Source organism: Protopterus annectens, chromosome 1.part2, assembly GCF_019279795.1.
Source record: "Protopterus annectens isolate FY-2018-M chromosome 1.part2, PAN1.0, whole genome shotgun sequence".
NCBI classification, from domain to species: Eukaryota; Metazoa; Chordata; order Ceratodontiformes; family Protopteridae; genus Protopterus; species Protopterus annectens.
The window spans coordinates 197,995,278-198,010,312 of record NC_056727.1 but is presented as its reverse complement, the minus strand read 5'-3'; positions in this window follow the sequence as shown (position 1 = coordinate 198,010,312).

Sequence of the window (15,035 nt, the reverse complement as noted above, 5' to 3'; positions counted from 1 at the left end):
GCCAAAGCTTTTAATAGCCCCTGTTTTGTAAAGAACTCTGGGAGAACTTTCAAGAAGCTGCTTTAAGTTTTTTGTCTTTTTATAAATAAACCTTGGCTTACTACTCAAAACATCAACTAAATCCTGATTCCCTATAATGATTTTCCAATTATTATCAATAATTTCCACTATCTGTAACCTATCAACACTCATAGAGAAAGGGAAAGAATGACTTAATGTTTCCATTTTACCATCCCTTTTACTTTGATCCAAGGTCCTAGGAGAAAAAACTGTCTTAATAATAGACAAAAATCTAGGGTGCCTTTGTGAAATCACACTAATAGAAACATTTTTCAATTTCTCTAAGGGATATCCTCGCTTTAATAAAAGCTGCTCAAGCTCATAAACGTCTTCATAAAAAACTTCGTCTTCACTGGTAAGCCTGCTAACTCTAATTGTTTGCCCCTTAAAAACATTCAACTTCATAAACTCTGGATGAAAATTGTCGAAATGCAAATAATTATTTGTAAAAGTTTCTTTCCTATAAATGTTACTGCTGAACTTCCTCTCAGTAACATTCATACAAACTTCACATCCAAAAATGCACTTTGACCCTTCTATTACTTTCAATAAATTTCAACCAAGAGACAGTGTTATTAACCTGGGAAAGGAATTCATAAAACTCATCAACATTGCCTGCCCATATAAAAAGAAATCATCTATGTATCTCTTATAAAATCTAACAAACTTAAAGCAAGGCAATTTACTTAAATATTCCTGTTCCCACCAACACATAACCAAGTTAGCAAATACTGGAGCTATATTAGCCCCTATTGCCACTCCTCCTATTTGTTGGAAGGTACCATCATCAAACATAACAATGTCAATAAATAAATAAATAGATAAAATAAAGAAATTGTTACTGAACACTAACTCCAATAACTGGCAAATAATAGAAATTTCCTGTTTTAATTGTCTACCAGCTTTACTCCAGTACAGCCTTACAAACTCCAACCCTTCCTCCTGTTCTACGGATGTGTAAAGACAGCAAACATCTATAGTACATAAAAATAGTCTTGTCACCCAAAAACTTATAATTTTTGAGTTCATCCAAAAAGAGCCACAAGTCTCTTAAATAAAATGTACTTGCTTGAACAACCGGGTTCAAAATATTTTCAAGATACATGGACATCTTGGCCATTTTATTAAAGGGAGCTGAAACAATAGGCCTAAATGGAGGGTGAGCAGCATCTTTGTGCATTTTAGGATTGTAGGTATTCCAAACAATATCCCCAACTGTGGCTGTTCTACCATGAGAAACTCAAATAAATCAACTGTTATGTAACTCTGATGTAACATATCTAGCAAGACCAAATCAAATCCTTGATAACTTCTACCAAAATCCTTAGATACTTTCCTATATTTGGACCTATCAGACAACAACACTGAAAGTATAAACAATATTTAAAGAATAGTGATTATAGATTCAACATAGATTGGAAGATAATATGTATTAATTGATATCAACATTTACATCAATATGCATAAGAATAAACATCAACTGAAGATAGAATACATTCATTGTGAACAGGACGTCAGTACTGTAACATATGGAGGTAATCTGAAAACAAATTTGTATCAGCAGTTTTCTCAAAAGAAATCTTAAATGAGAGCAATACATCCACTATAAATAGTTTGGCATAAGTGGTCATACAAGGACAGTTTATATATAGCAATAGCAGTATATATATTTTTGGGATGGAATGAAGAGACATTGAAGTATAATGAGAAATCCAGGGGTGACAAGGAATGAGGCATGGGAACTCCACTATAATAAGGATGACAAGCAGTAGGGCATAATGAAAAGACCATGTTAAACAGTTGGATAAAATATTCAGAAAAACATATGCAAAATGCCATGTCAGGTAAAGCTAGTATTGAAATATGAGTTCCCCTTATAACTTCTGTGAACTAGCTATTACTATCTCCAAATATGATACACACTCGGTCATTGGAGTCACAGCACGACAACATTACAAATTATTTCCAGGAGCTGAAAATCCCTGTCATTCAGGATCCTTTTAGGGCTGCAGGTCATCACAGGCTTCCAGCTTCTCTGCAATAAACCACAAAGATAATCCAAGAGGGTCCAGGATGGTTCAGGCTCATCAAAAGGTTGCAAAGTACCACCACAGACAAACCAGAGCACCTAGCCCAGTTTTATTGAGTGTCTCAGATTCAAACATTTCAAACTCAGCAGCATATGGATTAATTTTACCACATGCTGCAACAGACTGACTGCCCTTCACATCTGCAAAGTATGGACATTTCCCTAGTGTCATGGCCAAATTTCTCCCAACTGAATAAACACCAGTTTGGGTCTCCCCTGAAAATTGGAATATGCCCAGCAGGACTAACCTTATCAACAAAAACTCTATACATAAATGAAAATAAGTACATTTCCCGTACTAAAAGCATAAAATGTGGTAAACATACTGAAATGAACAGGTTGAAAATGAGCAGAACAAATAAGGATTATATAAACTCATTGAATATAGAAGTGTAATTAATTGTTCCTAAAAATGAAATAGCTTTTAGGTCAAACTGCACTTAAACCTAAGACAACTGCAGTAAAACAGTCTCTCAGGAAGATCCATTTTACTTAAGGAAATTGGCTGAAGAAGCTGCAGAAAATATATATAACTGAAAACATTAAGAGCTTTATGCCATGAGTTTGACCCATAGCAACAATACTTAATCCAAAGTGATAAGGTGGTGCCAGAACGTTTGCAAAGAACTGCACAGTGGGAAAGGCACCTGACTTCTTGAAAGTTGACATCCCAAAAGGACAAAAAAATTCCCAAAATTCAAATGTAAAAAAGTCCATTTTTAGTTCTTTTGCAAGGGGGCAAGCACCCACCCCCCAAACGCACACACACACATACAGTGTGTGTGTGCATGTATGTATGTATGTATGTGTGTGTGTGTGTGTGTAAATATATATATATATATATATATATATATATATATATATATATATATATATATATATATATATATATATATATATATATATATATATATATATATATACCAACCACACTGTTGCAGCAACTTGAAGAAGGGAGAAATCTTGCTAATGAATCATTGCTTGTGAACTCTTAGAAACCATGGCAATAATTTCCTATGGAAAACAGTATTTGGTCTTATGCTGTTCATCTTTTTTTCTGCGATCCACTGTCGCTCGAGCAATTTCACCTTGAGCATGTGTAGGGGAGCCTGACAAATGCAGGTGATAGCATTATAACTGCGATCAGTGTGGCAAGGCTGTTGAGTAAGCTTGTCTTTGGGTATGGTTATTGCAAACTAAAGGATTGTGTTTAAAGTGGCAAACTAAAGTTTTATTTCTACATAAACTTATTTTATGTAAAAATAAAACTTTGCTTCAAGCCACTTTTCTTGTAAGTTATAATGTGAAAAAAACTTTTGATCACAGAAATGTAAATTAGCCATGCAGTATTACGGCATTACTATTTATATGGTGGCCGGAGGTCTGTACATCACAATTGGGGCCAGTATAATTAAGAGTACATTAGAGTGAGTAAATGCTTGTGAAACAATTATGTAATTGCTAACCTGTTTAATTCACAGTTTGCCAAAAAAACCCTCACATTTTTTAGCCAAACTGTTAATTTAACAGGTTGATAATTAAATTATCATTTCACAAGCATTTACTCATGCTAATGCGCTCTTTATTTTATGGGCCCTCAGAGTGACGGACATGCCTCTTCCTGCCATATTAATATTAATGTCATAAAGATGTCTTGACTAATTTGCACTAGTATGATCAGAAGGTTTTTCTAATTATAATTTACTAAAAACATGGCTGAAAACAAAGTTTTATTTTTACATAAATGAGTGTTTGCATGCACAAGGATGCATGCAATCACCCTTTTATATAGAAATAAAATTTTGTTTTTCAGCTTTAAACATGATATTTAAACTTTACATTAGTACATGGAGGATCACAACTTTCTCCACCCACAAAATCTTAAACTTAAGGACTGATTCTGCACAGCATGCAATATACCAAATAATTTAGGTGTTGAAGAATGCAAAGGGATTTTGTGATGTCATTATAAAGTATGACACAGATGAAACATAATATTATGCAACTGATAAAAATATTAGATGGTAAGAGAATGGTCTTACACTTACAAAGGAAAAGTCTGAATCTGAGAAGAATAACTTTAAGTTACATGGGTTTATATTTTCCAGAAATACCATGTCACTAGAGTCTGTAAAAATAAAAGCAATATAATGTATGACACTTAAACTAATGCAGAAAGCAGAAGTTCTTTAAGTAAGGCCAATTAAAGTCCCAATAACAATACCACTAAGAGAGCTAATTAAGAAAGATGTTATTTTTGTTTGGAGATAAAACAACACAAAGTGGCAGAAGTGCTAAAGAATGGGATAGGCGTAGACAGGATGTCTTATTTTATATGCATTATTAAAAGCCAATTCAAGTTTTATAGGACTTGATACAATATTAAGCAAGGCAGTTTGTGGACATCAAGAAGCAGTGCATATGTTAGCAGTGCCTTGTTTGATGTTGAAAAGAGATGAGGCCACACTGTAAAGAAAGAGTCAAGTCATTGTCTTGGCATGAGAATGAACGTGCACCTTTTGGAAATAATTTGCATTGATTTATTTTATATTCCATAACTTCAGTCAAAGCCACTTGTTAGAAAACAAAATGAGAAATCATCAAGACATCAGTGAAGCCAATTTATATTGTAATATATAAAAGGAAATAATATTGCTTACTTGTGAAAAGCCATCATATAAGATTGACAAAGAAAGGTTGAAAGACATGGTAAAGTGGCTGATGAGTGTGTGATGACAAATTACTGAATTTGCAATGGTGAAAGCACTAACAGTACATGGTAATGAAACTACAGCTGGAATAGACATTTCTTTAAAAAAGTGAAGGAATACTGCAGCAAAAACATTAAGTGTGAGGATCCAGATATGAAGGCATTAATGAGATCTGAGAAATGAATAAGGAAAAATACCAGTTATAAGAATGTGAAGTTTGCTTTAATATTCAAGGATGATAATACTAAAAGAACTCCCATGTAAGTAGCGATAATTTTAATCCCAAAGCTCTCCCTTTCTTAACGACTACAAGCTTAAACAACTTTCCTATGAGTTCTATTCTAAAGCCTAGAGTAAAGATTTTTCAGAATTTAATAAAATATATGGAGCTGGATAGGGCCCTTTCCCTTATCCAACCAATTCATATGAAACCCAATATCAGACTAAACAACAAAATGATTAATCTCTCGGATTATCCTCTAATCAAGGAATACACTGTATGGGATATACATAGATATAAAGAGAAGTCACTACAGGAAATGAGATGTGAACTAAAATTAGGTCAAAAATACATTATTATCTTACGCCAAATTAGGGAACTTATAACAACAATCATTGTTGATAAACCGAACATTGAAACTAATAGAGCTAGTGTAATAGATTTCATACATAACCTAACCAGGAAAAAAGTATAATATCAAATTCTTATAAATTAGTGGTGGCCTCTAAATTTCAAAATGTGGTACTATTTTCTAATTATTGGAATCAACATAATATCGACTTTAGAGAGGACCTAAAACTTAGAGCAATACAATCCACTATTAAGCTTTCCCCATTCAAAAAGCTAATCTACACACAATTAATGATTAATAATAACTCCTATTTTACCCCTTACACTTTAAATAAATTTAACCCTAATATCTCCCCATCATGTTCATGTTGCTCCTTTCCTCAAGTGGATCTCCTACACATTCTGTGGCCGTGCAACCACACATATAAACTTTGGTGGTCTCTCAAAGTTAGATTAGAAAAAATGGGTTATCAAAAAGCAACCCTATCTTGGGAACTAGCAGTCTTACATATTACAGATCTTAGATTATCCAGACTGAAATTTCATGTGCTTATTACCCTTTGTTTACTAATTAAATTCTATATAACTAAAGATTGGTTGGATTGCACCAAATTATCTTGGCATGGATTCAGGAATTTAACAATAAAATACATATCCTCACAAAAACTTTTTATAAATGACCCTAATAAACAAATTTACTACCAGAAATTTTGGAAACTGATTTTTTGACCTCATACAAGGAGACTGAATAACTGATTAATTAAAACTTGTTGATACACTTCATTATTTTGGATTTGGTGTGTCCCCTCATATTGTTTCAGGCATCTAGGGTGTTGCTAGAACTACTTGGCTCTTTCCTTTAGCAATTGCAGTAGCATTATATGTAAATATTTGTACATAGGTATATAGTTTATGTTATGGGGGCTATATAATGCTTAAGAATGACTCTCAAACTATGTCTATACTGCACTTGAACCTTTTGTAACTTTATACATTTTTTGTATTGTTTGATACCTCTTATATAAAATAATAAAATACTATTGGAGAAAAAAAATAAAAGAACTCCAAAACATATGTATTGAATAGCATGTGAGGTCCATTTAGTGACAACAACAAAAAAAAATCAGTGGTGAGGGAAAAAGTGTGCTTTCCCCACAGTGGATGATGTTATACAAAAAATGCTTTAGGTTCATAGGTTCATAGGTAGGTACTAGGCTATCAGCCCTGGGGCCTATACAAGCCCAGCCAAAAAGGTACCCTGACTTTTGCCACCCAAGAAAATTATTTTCCTGTGCCACTGTCGAGCAGAGCCATGGATGTGATCCCTGGGGTAAATTTCCTATTTCCCATCCAATCATCAAGATTTTTCTTGAAGAGTGCTAATGAGGAGCTTTGTTTGATATAGATAGGTAGTTTATTCCAGAGTATGGGAAGTCTCTGGGACAGGAATCTATCCCTCTGGCATGTTCTGTTTATTGTGGTGACAAGGTTTAGGTCCCTAGAGCATGTAGATTGGAGGGATTGGGATTTCTTTAAGTGGAGCATGTCCAACAGCTCTGGGTTTGACATAGCTTTGTATGTTAGGCAGAGATCACCTCTGAGTAGGCGATATGCGATGGAGTAAAGCTGGAGTTTTTTGAGATGGTCTGCGTAGGGCATCTGTTTGAGGCCAGTAATCATCTTTGTGAGGTATTTCTGAGGCCTTTCCAGTTGTTGTAGATGTCTTGTGAGGTACATACCAAAAGGGGCATTGTACTCTATAATGGGTCTAATGAGTGATGAGTAGAGGGGAACAATGACCTCTTTTTGTCTGGATGAGAAACCTTTTGTGATGAGGTGTGCCACATAGAAGGATTTCCTGACTACTGTGGTGATGTGATTATCAAAGGAGAGACTACTATCCACCTGTGTCCCAAGGTCTCTTATCACACTTTCAGTGTTAAGTATACTACCACCTATGTTGTAGTTCATGGGTACAGAGTTTTTACCAAAGGGGATGACAATGCATTTTTTGGCATTGAGCTTGAGGCCATGGCTTTGACACCAGGCATCTGTCTCAGTGAGGCCTTTTTGTAGGATGTCCACATCGTTAGGAGTTTTGATTATGGCTCCTAGTTTGCAGTCATCTGCTAACTTCGTTAGCCAAAGACCGTCTGTGTTACTCCACTTGTCATTGGTCTGAAGTCGGATTTGGAGTCTGCTACTTTCACAGTCTGGGTTCTGTCAGTGATCCAGTTGGCAACCCATCTTGTGACATAGGGATTTATACCTAGCTTAGTGAGTTTATCTATAATTCCAGAGTGGGGTATGGTGTCGAAAGCCTTGGCAAGATCTAGATAGGCTGTGTGAACCACCTTACCCTTGTCTATGGTGACTGCTTCAAAGTGTATCAGGTTTAGGAGACATGATCTGCCTTTTACAAACCCGAACTGGGTGGGGTCCAGAGTTTGGAGATTACCAATGTCTTTGTTTATAAGTTCCATGATGATACATTCCATGGACTTGCAGACCAGGCTCATCAGGCTAATGGGGCGATAATTCCCGGGGTCCGTGGTGGCTCCCCTCTTGTGGAGTGGGATAACCGTTGCTGTGCACCATTCAGCAGGCACAAAGCCTGAGGTGAGGCTATAATTGAACATGGTACTTAGGTGGGGTGGCAGTTCGTTCTGTAGTTCATGTAGAACACAGCCTAGGATGTTGTCTGGTCCCATGGATGCCGTGTTCTTGGCTTTGGAGAGTGTGGTTTTTACCTGTGCAGTCGTGATTACAGGAACTTTGCATTCTTCCGGTATAGAGATGGGCTCTTTAGGGGGTGAGTGGGAGGTAAAGTTAGCACTGAACCTATCTGCCAGGATTTTTGGCAATATCAGTTGGGTCTGTATATTTAGTGCCATTGTGCTGTAACTCAGAGCAGATCTGAGTATTGCCATTGAGATTCTTGACATAGCTATAGAATGCTTTGTGGTTGTCTTTAGAATCAGTGGCGATTTTGTATTCGTGACTAGCTTTGGAGGATTTTGTCAGGGATCGCAGCTTCTTACTGAGGCTGACTAGGGAGCTCCTCCACTCATGGGGTTTTACTCTCTTTTGCAACAGTTTCTTCCTTCTGTTGTACAGTTTGTTTATGGCAGGGGACCACCAGATTGGCTTCCTTTTTTTGGAGGACAGAATCTTGGTTCTGTTTGTGATAGCATGATCCATGCATTCATGTAAGTGCTTATAAAGTGCAATTGTGTAGGAATCAGTAGTCATAACTGTATTGTCCATCTGCATGGGTGTCATGAAGTTCACCACTTCTGTCTTAAGAAGCATGAATTTGGCTTTGGAGAAATTTTTTACCATGATTTCCTTAATGGGGGTGGGGGGTGGGGGGGTGGGGGCAGAATGTGGATATCTAGGGTAATTAGCTTATGGTCGGATTGGACCAATGAGGCATTGACTTCAGGTGTGGAACACCGGTCACTCATGTTGGTAATGACTAGATCTAGGATATTGTTGCCCCTGGTTAGGTTGTGGATAAGTTGATCCAGGGCATCTGAGTTTATGAATTCCAGAAAGCATTGAGCAAAGGAGTTGGTACATGAGTAGTTTTCCAGTTAATGGTGGGGTAGTTGAAATCGCCCATTATTAGGGTGTTTGGTTGAACCCTAATATTTTCTAGTACATCAAGAAAAGAGGAATGGGAATCCTGAGGCATGGTGGGTGATCTGTAGCAAGCTACAATTTGGATTGCAGTTTTGCCCAGAGTTAGTAGAACTTGGATAACCTTGGCTGCATTATGCTGAGCAACTAGCCTGGAGGTGTGGATATCCTTAATGAATATGGACACACCTTAAGGCAGTTTTCAGTGTTAGGTAATTACACTACACAGGAAAGTGGTTCCTTTACAAATGTTTGAACTTCCAAGAACAGGGACAGATTTGAGCACTGATGTTTATAAACCAATATGCAACAAAAATACGTATTAGTTGTAATTGCTTGTAGTTCCCTGCACATGAATTTAAGCTTGCATGCACGTTTGTGCATGTGTGTGTGCATGCATGTGTGTGTGTGTGTGTGTGTCTGTGTGTTAACAGTTTTCAGATTTCATTTAATATCCTGATGACTACAACAGGGCTGTAAATATGGTACACTTTAAGTATGCATGTGCCTTAACATGATATGTTTACAGTATGATCCTGTTATATTGAAAGTCATTGGATAGAAATGAGACAGTGTTCTCCATTAGAGTGGTGTTGTAGCTGGTCACATGTATTTCATAAAAATTTCATCAAATATGTTTTCAGACTGGTTTAATTTTATGAGTATGCAGTTTGATAAATAATTGGGTAAAGAAATTTTACTTTACTCCATTATTGTGGAATTTTGGAGTGAATATATTTAGAAATTCAAAGGGTATTTGGGATGCAGTAGGCCTTGCCCCCTGCAAAACACTGTTTTACCTGTGTTATGCATCTATTGGTAGTTATGGTGAGATCACTGAATAGTGTGGTGTTGAAATTTCTCATTTCTTAATATTGTGCGATTTTTGGAGCTTGTATATTTAGAAATGCAAGGGTATAGGGGTACTAAAGAGGTTGCTATAAGTAGAAATGCAAGGGCGTGGGGGTTACAGAAAAGCTTGCTCTTTTTTTTCTTTCAAAATGTTCATGGTTTTGGAGCTTGATGTAAGGTTCTCACTTAACTGGATTCTGATGAAATTCTGCTTTGGTGAATTGGCATGTACTCATAAACACTTGTATCACTCTAAGTTTAAGTGTCTATTACATGCACTACAAGGTCTTCTAGCAGCATTATTTTGTGACCACATATTTTCTAGTTAAAGATCTAATGGTTATGTACCATTCCTACTAGGAGTCACTGCCCATTTTTTTAAATATTAATGCACTTTCTTCTTGGCTGCATTGGTTTTCATTCAGCCATCTTCTCTGAAGACTTACTACTCTGCAACATATAATTCTTTGTTTGTAGTGTTAGGTACTTTTCTTTGGAAAAGGAAATAGCATCATCTATTCAGCCACACACATACTATTTCTGATGCTTATCTTCTTGGTGTAGTAGGGGTTTCAAATCACTCCTACTTGCACAAAAGGATTTTACATTTAGTGTAGCAAAGACATGGAGGTTTTACTTCCAAATGTCTGCCACCTTCATTAAAACATCTTCTGCCTTCATTAAAATTAACTATTGATTCTAAGATTCTGTTACAGATGGAGAGAGTAAACTAATGAAGGCAGAGGAAAACAAACCCAACATTATAAATCATTGCAACATTCTGGCGACTGCTGTTACAGCGTAGGCTGTGCTAAGTGATTTATTAAATCTAAAACACTTCCTGTCAAGTAAAGCAATACATTTATTAAACCTATAACACCACCTTTGAGTGAAGTTGCCACTTTAACTTTTTATACAGCTACTGCTGCATAAGAGCAAATGGCTGATCTAATCTCAGTGAAATGGAATTATGTCACTGAAAATTATTACTTCTCAGTTAAACAGAACTCTGTCTATTAAATATGCAGGGCTAGACATATAACCTAAAGAAAGGCTAGACATACAAATCTTACATTATAGTTTGCTAGAGCTTGCCGTCAACTGCAATTACAGCTCAGGCACAACTGAGTGATATACAGCTTTTGAAATACTTCCAGAAGTAAAGCCAACAGTTAGTTTTTAGGCAGGACGGTTCCTTTCTCACTTAATTAAAATTCTGTCACCTACTGTTATTATATCTCAATTTACATGAATTTTCTGCCAGAAATATCGTTAATAGAAAGTGTTTATCTCAAAGAAGTAAGCTTTCTACTTTCCCCTAGTGCCCCTTCTTTGAGTGCTGATTTCTATCATGAGTGTATTTTAGAACCATAGATTCCCCCTTCTGCTGCTGTCAGCTGTATGACTTTTACAATGATGCTCCATGAGATACAACATTGCCGTCAGGTTTTAAAATAAATCATATCCAAATGAATCTTGTTTAGCATTGTACGGTCCTGATTTGAGCCTTTGTTTATCCATCACTAACCAGGGCACCACCATGCAGTCTGTAAACAGTGAGGGCATTATTATACCATATATGCCATTGCAATGCAATGTTTCCATTGCCGCATCACAGTGCTTGTCTCCCAAGTTCAGTTACCAATGAAAGTAATTTCTGTGAAATGTCTGCACACCCCTTCCCGTTTCTGGATCTGTTTTTATTGGCATCACTGGTTTCCTCCAACATTCCAAAATATTCATAAAGGTAAATTGGAAATCCTCTACATAGACTATATATGACTATAGTGTAGATGTCACTAAATGTATCTGACAATAGACTTGCATCCTCTCCAGGATTTGTTTTTGTATTACTGCCATTATTTGCCAAAACAGGCTTTGGCTCCCTTGCATCCCTAAATAGGATAAATAGGAAACAGCGATTACCAGAAAATTGAGTGAATCAACACAGATGAAATCTGTCTTCTTCTTGCCACTCTTTCAGTGATTTTAACTTAATAAGCTGTCACCTGAGGCTAACTTAATAAGCTGTCACCTGAGGCTAACATAATAAGCTGTCACCTGAGGCTAACATAATAAGCTGTCACCTGAGGCTGACATAATAAGCTGTCACCCTGAGGCTATCATAATAAGCTGTCATCTGAGGCTAACATATTAAGCTGTTACCCTGAGGCTGACTTAATAAACTGTCACCCTGAGGCTGACATAATAAGCTGTCACCCTGAGGCTGACCTAAGCTGTCATCTGAGGCTGACATAATAAGCTGTTACCCTGAGACTGACTTAATAAGCTGTCACCCTGAGGCTGACATAATAAGATGTCATCCTGAGGCTGACTTAATAAGCTGTCACACTGAGACTGACATAATAAGCTGTCACCCAGAGGCTGACTTAAGCTGTCACCTGAGGCTGGCATAATAAGCTGGCACCCTGAGGCTGACATAATAACCTGTCGCCTGAGGCTGACATATTAAGGTGTTACCATGAGGCTGACTTAATAAACTGTCACCCTGAGGCTGACATAATAAGTTGTCACCCTGAGGCTGACATAATAACTGTCACCTAAGGCTGACATAATAAGCTGTCACCCTGAGGCTAACTTAATAAGCTGTCACCCTGAGGCTGACATAATAAGCTGGCACCCTGAGGCTGACCTAAGCTGTCATCTGAGGCTGACATATTAAGCTGTTACCCTGAGGCTGACTTAATAAACTGTCACCCTGAGGCTGACATAATAAAATGTCACCCTGAGGCTGACTTAATAAGCTGTCACACGGAGACTGACATAATAAGCTGTCACCCAGAGGCTGACTTAAGCTGTCACCTGAGGCTGGCATAATAGGCTGTCACCCTGAGGCTGACATAATAACCTGTCGCCTGAGGCTGACATATTAAGGTGTTACCATGAGGCTGACTTAATAAACTGTCACCCTGAGGCTGACATAATAAGTTGTCACCCTGAGGCTGACATAATAACTGTCACCTAAGGCTGACATAATAAGCTGTCACCCTGAGGCTAACTTAATAAGCTGTCACCCTGAGGCTGACATAATAAGCTGTCACCCTGAGGCTATCATAATAAGCTGTCACCTGAGGCTGACATAATAAGCTGTCACCCTGAGGCTGACCTAAGCTGTCATCTGATGCTGACATATTAAGCTGTTACCCTGAGACTGACTTAATAAGCTGTCACCCTGAGGCTGACATAATAAGATGTCATCCTGAGGCTGACTTAATAAGCTGTCACACTGAGACTGACATAATAAGCTGTCACCCAGAGGCTGACTTAAGTTGTCACCTGAGGCTGGCATAATAAGCTGGCACCCTGAGGCTGACATAATAACCTGTCGCCTGATGCTGACATATTAAGGTGTTACCATGAGGCTGACTTAATAAACTGTCACCCTGAGGCTGACATAATAAGTTGTCACCCCGAGGCTGACATAATAACTGTCACCTAAGGCTGACTTAATAAGCTGTCACCCTGAGGCTGACATAATAAGCTATCACCTGAGGCTGACTTAATAATCTGTCACCTGAGGCTGCCATAATAAATAAGCTGTCACCCTGAGGCTGACTTAAGCTGTCACCCTGAGGCTGGCATAATAAGCTGTCACCCTGAGGCTGACTTAATAAGCTGTCACCTGAGGCTGACACAATAAACTGTCACCCTGAGGCTGACTTAATAAGCTGTCACCCTGAGGCTGACATAATAAGCTGTCATCCTGAGGTTGACATATTAAGCTCTCACCTGAGGCTGACATAAGCTGTCGCCTGAGGCTGACATAATAAGCTGTTACCCTGAGGCTGACATAATAAGCTGTCACCCTGAGGCTGACTTAATAAGCTGTCACCTGAGGTTGACATAATAAACTTTCACCCTGAGGCTGACTTAATAAACTTTCACCCTGAGGCTGACATAATAAGCTGTCACCCTGAGGTTGACATAAGCTGTCACCTGAGGCTGACATAAGCTGTCACCTGAGGCTGACATAATAAGCTGTCATCCTGAAGCTGACTTAATAAGTTGTCACCCTGAGGAAGACATAATAAGCTGTTACCCGGAGGCTGACATAATAAGCTGTCACCCTGAGACTGGCTTAATAAGCTGTCACCCTGAGGGTCACATAATAAGCTGTCACGCTGAGGCTGTTGACTTTAGTTTAGAAGCAGTTGCTAATTGTTAGCTGTCTCCATTGTTTCGATGTATATCTCTGGTAACGTAACTTGTCTAACAGTTGGCACAGTGGTATAAGGCTAGGAGTTGTTTCTGGTGGTTCAGGCTTTGATTCCATCAGCCTCTATTAGCCTACATTTTCCTAACAGTGTGGTTCTGAGCAAGTCACTTAACCAGATATTGCTTACTGACTGCGTCTGAAAAAAGATGCATGTGGATCAGTGTACTACCTTATTTAATAAATATAAATTAATAAATATATTTTTAAATAGTATAGTTATGCAGCAATATTTTTTTCTTTGTCTTACCAATTCTGATCAAAAACAAGAAAATATTCAATAAAATGATAACTAAAATTAAATTATTGTAAGCTACAAACATAGCAATATACAATGTGTATAGGAATACCATCAAAAGATTATTGACTTTAACAATTGGCTTAGCATCTGGTGTCATTCTAAGACGGTACAATCTATTGCAGCCTGGGAGGAGATAGTTGATAGTCCAAAATTTGTCAGGGATGGCCTGCATCTATCCTATAAGGCTTTCATATATTGGTTAAATTCTTGTACATCCCCCAAAGTGACCTTCTAGGCAATGTCAGCCTTCTAAAGCTTCCAACATAACAAAACAGAATACAGATAACATAGAGGTATTTCTCCTCAATGCTAGAAGCATTAACAGAAAGCTCCATTCCTTACAAGCATTGCTTTGCCTAGAAAAAATATATGCATTGTCACAGAGACCTGCTTCAAGACCAATGAGAGCTCTCCATCAGTGCAGGGTTTCAATACCTACCAAACATTCAGGCTCACCACATCAGATAAAGGCAATAAAGACGGTGGTGTCACCATATATTTTTTTAAAAAGCAATTTCTCCTCTAGACTTCTTAGGATAGTGACCCAGAATTCTTTCACATCCAACTAACAATTA